The sequence below is a fragment of the Sphaeramia orbicularis genome, chromosome 10 (assembly GCF_902148855.1).
Source record: "Sphaeramia orbicularis chromosome 10, fSphaOr1.1, whole genome shotgun sequence".
Taxonomy (NCBI): domain Eukaryota; kingdom Metazoa; phylum Chordata; class Actinopteri; order Kurtiformes; family Apogonidae; genus Sphaeramia; species Sphaeramia orbicularis.
Window position 1 is genome coordinate 38,238,044 of NC_043966.1, and position 9,151 is coordinate 38,247,194.

A 9,151-nucleotide genomic window follows, 5' to 3' on the forward strand; every position below is an offset into this window, starting at 1 on the left:
TTAACAGCTTAGCTTCAGCAGGTAGGGAAAAGAGAAATGAGTGATAAGTTTCACTTTCACTTCCGCTGGCGGCGGTCCGCACTCCTCCGTACCCCCGCTGGTATTCTCCGTCTGGGTACGCATCCGTGAGCACCTGGAAAACGGATGGAATGTACGCAGAGGACAGACAGAACGCTGCGTCCGTATCTGTCTGTGTCTGTAACGTTACTTGCAGTCAGCGTTACTTTTATCACCGTCATTTATTTTGAAAAACCTCCACACTCTTCACACTCCCCACACATTATTCCACCACCGCGTACCTGCTGCACTGAACTGTGAATGCCACACGGCTGTAAGTGGTATCGGTGCATTTGTATCGGATTACTTTTACGAGTACGAATACGAGTACACACGCTGCGTATCGGACCTGATACTCGTATCGGTATCGGTGCATCCCTATTGAAAATAGTTGACCATGACTTACTTTTTCAAGGTCCAATGGCCTTGTGGAGTTATAATATCTGAGTACTTTCAAATATAAATATGTATGAAATAAGTTTTACACAAAGACAATCTAATCTAAATTATAGGGCAGTAACTTTCAACAGAATCTTACACTATATTTGGCTGAAGGGGATTAAAAGTGCACAGCACATTGTGTTATTTTACTGTAGGGTCAAAACACAGTAATGTCCCGTCAGAGAGTGAATTTTAATTGATTGCCATTCCAACATTTATTTCAATATAGAGTAGCTCTTTGTTTTGGATAATCCCTTATGGTCCAAGTAAAGTAAAAATGAATTTAAAAGTAAAAATGTGGGTCATTTAGCAACACTAATCTGTCAAATTGTCTCTAAAACGTCCCGTCAGAGAGATTTCGAAAACCATGTTTAGACCCTGTAATAATTTTATGCCCATCTCTTTAAAAAGCTGTTTCTGTTGGTCCCTCTGTCCATGTTGCATCTAAAATGTGATCTCTCAGGAATGGAAAAATGGAAGATATTGGGCACAAACGTTCAGAGGTCAAGCTGGTTTTGACCTCATGCCTGTCCATTTTTATGAACTGAGTATCTCAGAAATATCTTGTGGGAATTTTTTCGGAAGAGACACAACAGACCATACCAAAAGCAAACAGCCAACACAGCCAGAATGATCACCAAATGAAAAAATGAGTAAAATGTACAAAAAAAAGCCACAAGAGGACAACAAAAACAACAACAACAACAATAATAATAATGATAATAATAATAATAATAGTCAACAGCTATGCTAGCAAGTCATCAACCCAGAGGTAAACTGGCTTGACAATGGGCAACGTTGCACATTTTTACATAGTGTAGTTTTTGTCTGCTCTATTTTTTGTGCAGATGAGACGCATGATGTTGGACTTACAGGACACAATTTGAGCTGTAGTGCATGTGCAGAACACCTCTATGCATTTAAATGCTACCAGTGCTAATTTGATGCATCATTATTAATTTAATTAATTTAATTCTATGTGTGTAGTATTGTGAGTATTGCATTTTTATCTGTGGTTTTTAATGGTACTACTAAGCCCACAGGAATCGGCTTTGACCCGACAACCTCAGCCTGTGACGGCAGAGCAGAAGCCCATACATATTCCTTAAAGGCAACATAAACACAGCTTGTCATCACTGTCAGCTTTAGTCAGTGAAGCCGCTGCCTCTGACCTCTGTGTGTTAATGAGTTTAAATGCAGCTGTCACCATCCTCCAGTTATAACAAATTATTATTTTATTAGTTTAATGAATATGTACAATTAGTGAGTAGCCAAATGTATTTCTGTCACAATATGGTCAGACCGTGGAGATGAAAAATTATAAATGGCGGTACAAAATGTCAAGTAAATGTCAAAATCGTGGCAATGAGAGTTTGTGATGAGAAAACTAATGGCGGTTAGACATCGGCAGACTAATCCGGATGAATAGGGGTCAGTTTAACCACAATGAATGAAATGTATGTATGGAGATACTTGGGGTAACTGAGGACGAATTTAAGATGCAGCGCTCATAACGGACACAAGATGGCGTTGAATAGCAGAAGTACTGTGCCTTTTAAACATCCTCTTGTTTCCCAGAAAAAAACAGATTTTGGAATATGGGATTGTTGTTTTTTTATGTAGAATTAAAGACTTGGTGCTAAAATAAAAATGTAATCAGCAACTCCAGTTAACTAATACTAAGGCCGCAGTTAAATACCAGCCATTATAAAGTTTTTATGCCTGTGATGTGACAAGCTGAAATATTGATCCCAGTGTAAATTCATAAAGTCACTGAAGTTAAATAATGTAAAAATAGTTCAAATCTGTAAAAATGGTTTGAAAGCTATGTGGTTAAAAAAGTAATTTTAAGGGGTATTTATAGGTTTGCCATCTATCTAACTGACTTTGAGGGCTAAAGACTAGTATTGGTATGGATGTGTGAGGTTCAAATCAAATCAACAGACTATCAATTGACACACTAGTATAACTACCAATAACTAGTGCAAATACCCATAACTGTTAATACTACTACTCCAAGTACTAACAGTGGATATACTACCACTGCACTTGTTAGTACCAATAACAGAAACCTCTACCATCCATGTAACTATGTAATAAACACTATCACAACTATATGTATAAATGAATAATGATGATGGAGGCAGCAGAGAAACAGGACCACAGCAGCAGGTCCAGAGATGATCCAGGGAAAACCTGAGAGGACATAAAACACAGAGACTCCAGGGAAGAAGCAGAGTCTGTAACATGTAGATGGTGGGGTGTAAACTGGGGCACCACTACCAATTGTGGACCCCATGGAAGGTAAGCATTGTGGGCTCTTCAGAAAAGAAAGTATCTGGGGGTATAGGGGTCTGTTTCATAAGTGCAACTGCAACTGGCATGAAACCGAAACTGAAACTTAACTTTGGACGTCCGACTTTCAGCTTCAGCACTTCTTTTACTCTGGAGCTTACATGAAATTTTCACAACTTCTAACCTGTATCCACTAGGCCCCCTGGAAATGCTGGGCCCCATGAATTTGTCATGGTCACCCCCCCTTTTCACAGTGCCCCAGGGTGTGAAGAGAGGAGGAGTGAAATGCCTCTCAAGTCAGTAAATCCCCTCACTGTGGAGGTCAGCGTCTGTTTACCTTTCTGGTGTATATGACACTTGGACCCCCCAACTTGTTCAGAATATAGGGATGGACGTCTCATCTGACCATAGCACATTTATGAAACATCTCAGGCCCAGTTTACACAACCACGCTCTCGGATGAAAACGACAAAACATTTTGCCTTTCGTTTAGATGGTAACAGTGTTTTTGGGGGGTTGAAAACGCAAAAAACCACCTACCAGAGTGGAAATCTTAAAAATGCTCCGCTCTCGTGTCACCATCCAAAGGGTTGAAATAGTAAAACTGTAGTTTCTCATTTCGTAGCGTTTACATCACAGGTTGGCGCCAGTACAGAAAAACAACAACATGTCAGATTATTTCCCTGTGACAGACCTTCAAGTTGTCCTAGCCGCTCTAATTTACATCTAAGAGTTGTTATAGCAATTGTCATGTTCTGTTTCCTGTTTTGTGGTTGTATTTTGTGCTTGGAGAGAACAGGAAGTGAAGTAGAAAGGTTCTACACAGGCGCTTGGTCTTGGTGGTGGTGATGCCACCAAGCCACTTGGTGTGCATACATCGATAAACACTTAATTTCATACACTTTTGCATGTCCATCTGCATGCAGATTTTCAATACACACATTTAAATGTGGAGTTAGAAGTGAGAATGCACCACAAATTTTGTGGTTCAGATCACTGTCATCTAAACCATCAATTGATTGTTTCATTTCATCAGAAGTAAAGACATAACTGATTAGACTGAACCAAGGCATGGATGGGGATTGAACCCATGATCTTTGGTTTACGAGACCAACACCTTACCACTTGGCCACCATGCCTACAGTGTTGCTTGAAAAAGGGTAGAAATACCTCTGACTGTTTCTATCTGAGCACAATTCTGAAGTAGGATAGTTCTTTCACACACGTCTGATGGAGTCTAACCAGTGATTGGTAATTACAGCTGTCAATCATGTATTTAACTCTAAAAAAAACTGAACAAATATGAACGACCTGAAAAGTCTTAATAGAGGTAAGTGGAATTTTAACAATATTCTACCTGTTACTAAATATTTTATGTATTTGTAGATCCACTGTGATCTGTCAATTGTAATGAACATGTGTAAATGACAGTGAGACATAAAATAGTTAAAATTGCGCTTATTTTTCTTTTTATTTTCAACATTATTTTTATTGGAGTCAAGGTAAAACAAAATGGTTGTCCTACAAGAAAATCAATACTTTGGATTTTCTACATAACAAAACAAACAAAACAAAGCACAATACCCACACCATCCCTCTCCTCACCCCACAAAGTCCCGGACAACGCATCCCCATCAAAGATGAAATAAATAAATAAACAAAACATATAGAGGCAATAATATTAGTAGGTATGATACTCATCAGGCATAAATAATTCAACAAAAAGAAGACAAGAGTGGAGTTCTTCTACCAGTGAGATTTAAGAGCAAATGAGGTTGTGTTGTGTTGGGCTGTGTAATGACACATGTTGTCCCTCATGATCTAGCTGTAAACTCATGAATTCATGAGCTACCAGGGAGAGTTTTTAGTGCAATTTAGTGTTTTTAGTGTGTTCTTATTTTTCTTAAGAAATTTCAGGTTGTTTGCGGTTGTTCATTTTATGCATATTTTTAAAGGATAGTTTGTTGATGTAAACATTTTCATAATGAATTATTATTATTATTTTTTTTTACCTTCTTTACTTAATTTTCATCCTAAAATATAGAGAAAAGTTTGGAGTTAACATCATTCATAGATTGTTATGTTAATATTTTATTGGTCTGGTCCATTTGAGATCCTACTGGGCTGAATGTGGCCCTTGAACCAAAGTGAGTTTCACACCCCTGATATAGATATAAAGTTTGGAATCTCTCTAATTATATCCCATGGCTTGATCTGTTACATTCGGCTCATCCACCTTTATCATGTCCCTTTTATAATAAGGGGGAATTATTGTGTTTAAATCCTTTATTTTGAATTTCTCAGTAAAACCACCCTTTGCAGACACACACACAAACATACACACACACACACACACCTGTATGACTAAGCAACGCACATGGAGGCATCATTATAACATGTCCCTGGGATAGATGTGTGCCCACTGTTATATATGTGTATATGAGAGGCTGTGATTGGCAGCTCTGCTCTGCTGTTCTGCTCAGCTCTCCTGTGACTTCGGCTGCGAATGAACTGTCAAAGAGTTGAAAGGCAGGTAGAGTCCCAAGGCAAACACTGACTGGAGGGATTCCAGCGCAGAAATCGGTTTGACTACAGTTATATTTCATCACTGCCCTTTTTTTATTATTATAATTTTTTGCTTGCCCCACAAAATATTGCGCAACCAGTTCCGGTTGTTCCATCAATTGCCTGTCAACGCTGTCATGTAATAAGTTCTCATCCCTTCTAGGTTTCTTTCATTAAGTTCTCTTACACAAGAAATGTCTAGGGGCCATGGGATGACAGATGAATAAGCCCACCTTAGTATATTTACACTCATTTAAGGTACTAACGGACAGATAAAACCTGGAATAATAAAGCCCAAGTGTTGTAATTAACACTGTGCACTTGATGGACAGGTCAGTGCATTTCACTAATGGCGATATACGAACAGCTTATGCAGGTCGATAAAGTGTTTTTGACAAACATCACTTTACCCTCTCCTGCCACTGGGTCCCAGTAAACGGCGAGCACAGTATGTCACAGCAGAGTGAGTCAGAAGGGATTCTGGGAAAATGACTCTTTAGTTTAAATAAAAATTTAAAAAAGTAGTGTATTCATAACTTCATAAAGAATACATGACATGACAGTAATCACTGTTTAATTATCAATAACTATTATAAAAATGAAAACTTGCATATTAATTCACGCTACATGAACATGTTAACATGAAACATGACAATACTGAACATGTAACACTTCAACAAAAGCATCCAACAATGACACATTCCCTCATTCACAAGTTTTTGTTAAGGAACACTAGCATATTTACTGTTTTCCCCTTTAGTCTGTTCTGTTTTTTGCTCAGTACAGACTGAGTGAGTCAGACTTGACTGAATATATGTCTAACGGACAGATAAAACCTGGAATAATAAAGCCCAAGTGTTGTAATTAACACCCTGCACTTGATGGACAGGTCAGTGCATTTCACTAACGGCGATGTACGAACAGCTTATGCAGGTCGATAAAGTGTTTTTGACAAACATTACTTTACCTCCTCCTGCCACTGGGTCCCAGTAAACGCTGAGCACAGTCTGTATGTCATAGTAGAGCGAGCCAGAAGGGATTCTGGGAAAACAAATCTTTAGTTTTGAATCACAGAAGCAGCATTGAATGCACTTGTTCCGTATCCAGAAGGCAGTCTGTTATCACTTTGCCTCATTAACATAAAACACTTCAAATTATGCGGGAATCCAGTCACTTAATTAGCTCCACTGGTGCCTGACCAGCAGCCCACATCCTTCTCCACACACACAGAGGTCTAAGGCTCAATCTCCTGCTTCCTCTGCAGGAGAAGAAATGTCCCTTCGCTCTGCTTTCCTCTCCTCTTTATTCAACTACAGAACTTCACTTCAATAATTCTCATCCGTTCAGTGATTTCATGGGCACTGCTGCAGTGAATGTCAAAACATATTCAGAGCTCAATAACCTTGGATTTGACCATGAGTAAGACATCGAGTTCTAAATATTGTACTGAATACAACATATAGTAGTTTTAAATGTGATGTAGAAACAGGTCAAATCAGGTCAAGTTGGTGAAAATATGTAGTGGGTGGCTCATTGTTGTGCATTTACTTTTCAAGAAAAATATTAAACACAAATCCAATAATAATATTATTTACGGAGGCGAAATACTTCCTGAGTTATTATTGATGCCACCCACACCTACATAACTGTCAGTTAAGTGGAAGTAGAACAACTGGAGTTGAGAAGAGGAATATAGTTTCTGCCATTTGGTGCAGAATACTGTATGTTTTAAATGTTTGTAGTTGTGTTAACTGTTGTATTGTGGGAATCAGCAGGTTGTGTTAAAAACTGAATGTTTCATCATCTTTGTGCCTTCACAGTGAGAACCAGACCAGGCTGTCTGCAGTCACCAGGGCTAATTTATAATCTAAAATAACTTTCCTAACCCTGTCAGGTTAAAGAAATGAAGTTAAAATTGGAACAAAACATGAAGACATTTTCAGAGTGTTTTATATTCTGAAAGAGTAGACCTCATTATTACCTTAAAAATAGGATTCACTTAGACCTACGTTTCCTACAATGATTGGGGGGTCACTGTATCACCAACTGACAGCAAATTACATACAAATATTAAGATATGTTAATAATTAACCCTATAAGACCGAACATATCATATTTGATAAATGAGTTCTGAAGCCCTCTACATGATCAGTGTAATGTTTTTTGTCTTGAAAAACCTGATGTATATAATTAGATACATGCAATACACAGATAATCCACCAGGGGGGAGGAATTTGTTCACCAGAGGCCTTTCCAGTGACACTATTAGATTGTCATTAATTAGGAAGGACGAAGAACTTTGCCAATTTTGAAAAGGAATTACCAATTTGTTAGACATGTTTGTGTTATATTACATTTTTGTTTGTTCAAAAATAATAATATTTGAGCATTGAAACACGATGTATCAAATATGATGCAAAATTGAAAATCATACATGGAAATTGATATTTGAAAAAAACTTTTTTTTATGGTTGTTGAGAAGGATCACTAAAGGCTCCAGTTTCAAAGAACTGGAATTTTCTGTCAATTATTTAATGGTTCAGGCTTTACAGGGTTAATTCATTTTCCAAATGCCACTCCTGGAATGTGAGTCAGTAAATTTAACTACTCTTTACAACTTAAGCATAACTTCAACATACATGTACATTACTCATGTATTTCAATATGCTCCTACTTGATATTTCAACTCCACTACATTTCCGAGGAAAGCACTTTTACTCCAGTACAGATACACTGTTGCCCATAAAGTTGAAACAATTTTGTTTTCTGAAATGTTTCTCTTTTTATTCCCATTTATACACATCAGTAATCACCTCTGACCTGGTGCAATGATTACATACTGAGTCCCAATTACACATTATCTGTCAACAATAAATCACGTTGTCACAATCATTTCATGAAAAAAGGTAAAAATATTTTAGTCTACAATAAAATAGTTTCTAAAAAAGTAGCACAAAAGTAGTAACTTTAGAGTTAGTCAGCAGCTAATGAAATGTCTCACTAAATGAATATATCATGTTTTAAGCATCACAGGCATCTTTGCAAATAGTTAAAGAAATGAACAACCACTATTGATGTTTGATACCATGGCTTGCCTTTTCGATCCGATACCGAGTAAAATTCAGGCTGGTATTGGCGATACCGAGCCGATGCTGATATTTTGTACAAATACACTTAATATGTGGAAAAAAAAAAAAGTAATGTATTTCATAACGTCATAAAGAATACAAGGCATGTCAGTAATTATTGTTTAATTATTAAGGACTATTATAAAATGAAAACTTGCATATTAATTCACATTACATGGAAGTGTAAATATGAAACAGAAAAATACTGAACATGTATCACTTCAACAAAAGGATCCAACATTGACACTTTTCCTCATTCACAAGTTTTTGTTCAGGAACACTAGCATATTTTCTGTTTTCCCCTTTAGTCTGTTCTGTTTTTTGCTCAGTACAGACTGACTGAGAAGTGTGACGCAGTACACACTTACCCAGGCGGAAGAAGAAGTAGTTCCCACCAATAGCATATCATTTGGACAAATCCCAATAGTGTAGCTACTTTCCACTGTGTTCCTGATATATATTACCTCAAAAATATCAATATTTTTTGATTTGTGTAACAATTCTAGAGTGTAAAGATCTGGTATCAGAGATATTGATATTTCAGTATCGATCCGCACATCACGAGTCAGCAGCTGCTGAAATATCTCACTAAATTAATAGATCGTATTTTAAGCATTACAGGTGTCTTTGCAAATGATAAAAGTAATGAATAACCATGATATGTT

The 9,151-nt window shown here is 37.3% G+C and overlaps 1 non-coding gene across 1 annotated transcript; it reads right to left on the reverse strand.

Moving 5' to 3' along the window:
* Positions 1 to 3,860: 3,860 nt before the first annotated feature.
* trnat-cgu (transfer RNA threonine (anticodon CGU)) lies at positions 3,861 to 3,932 on the reverse strand. The gene has a single exon. It is a non-coding gene; the product is annotated as a tRNA-Thr (tRNA).
* Between the last annotated feature and the right edge of the window lie 5,219 nt (positions 3,933 to 9,151).